Source organism: Elephantulus edwardii, unplaced genomic scaffold (genome assembly GCF_000299155.1).
Source record: "Elephantulus edwardii isolate Elephantulus edwardi_28Jun2011 unplaced genomic scaffold, EleEdw1.0 scaffold00068, whole genome shotgun sequence".
Lineage (NCBI taxonomy): Eukaryota > Metazoa > Chordata > Mammalia > Macroscelidea > Macroscelididae > Elephantulus > Elephantulus edwardii.
In genome coordinates this window covers 3037-4383 of record NW_006399818.1, presented here as the reverse complement: position 1 = coordinate 4383, position 1347 = coordinate 3037, and positions in this window count along the sequence as shown.

The following is a 1347-nucleotide window of genomic DNA, read 5'->3' as shown; positions in this document are numbered from 1 at the left end:
GGTCTCTCAGTGTATATAGACTGCCACTCGTTAGATGCCATCCACAGTTTTCTCCTTTTCCTGATCTCTTCTGTTTCTATTCACCACGCTTTCACTTTCTGTCTGTGTATCAATAGGCTCCACGCACATGCTTTCACAGAAGGATGGCATATTGAAAACTGTCTCTGCTCTGAAGAAGTAAAGATGGCTATTTTGGAGGAGCTATTAAGACATTTAATGGATCATTACCTCTCTAATTACCTCTTTTGATGAAATTCTTTACGTAATTCTCTATGTGAAATTAAAGTAGTTTAGACTACCTAATCAAAATAAGCAGTTATCAAGAAAAGAAATGAAGGTTTTCTGTTCCCAGGCACTTGGCTGTTCTGTTTAGAGGGTCTTTTCTCTTTCATTTCCCAGCTGTTGCCCTGCTGTATCTCACAACATGACTCTTACAAGAATTTGCCAGATTAATCATAATGTAAACTGTTATAGCAGTACCACGACTGTGTTAGGAGGTCACCGGAGTGAGGTGCAGACGGAAGAATCCAGGAGCCATATCTCTATTTTAATAGTGTACAAGATTTAGAAACCAGGGGAAAACAGCTCTCATTCAAGAAGTATACTAACTTGAGACATGATCTGTAACATATTTGATTCTTAACATGTTTGTAAGCATTGGTTTTTTTCCGTCATGTCCTAGTTAAGGGTGTGTGTCTTGAAGTCAGGGAAGGCTCAAGCAGATAGGAGTGACGATCTGCGATCTGTGGCACCTGGAGAGAGAGCTCCACAGGCTGATACTCCGAAATGCCTGTCACATGGGGTTACTCTAAGAGTGAGCAGGCTTAGTTCCAGGGGAGAAAGGATACAGCTGAGCTGTGATTCCATTAACAACAGCCCTGGAAGGGGTGAGTCAAGAGGTGCTGAGTACATTTAAAAAAAAAAGAGGTGATATTTAATAGCACTGGAGCATAGTTGCTGTTGAGTTTGATTTTGGTTTCAGCTTTATAGAGTTAGCTTCAAAGAAATCTTTAGAAGTGTTTTGCTCACTAACTGACTACCCGTGAGTATTTGATGGCCTCTAACTTAGTTCTGAAATTTTGACCTTCATAAAGCCATAAGTGACTTCTGGCTTGATTCAGTACATTAAGGAAGAAAATGAAATGTGTTTTAAGTACCCTGGACATCGTCAAGATAAGCCCAGAGAAACCATCAGTTCAGCACCTTTTTATTTCATTGGTTGTGCTCATTCATTAGGTAGCAACAATGAATAGCAATGTGTGCTTTATGAATCAGATAATGCATTTAGCCGTTTCAGTGAGTTATAAATAATAGAAAATGTAACATGCAATTTTCAGAGATTAAGAG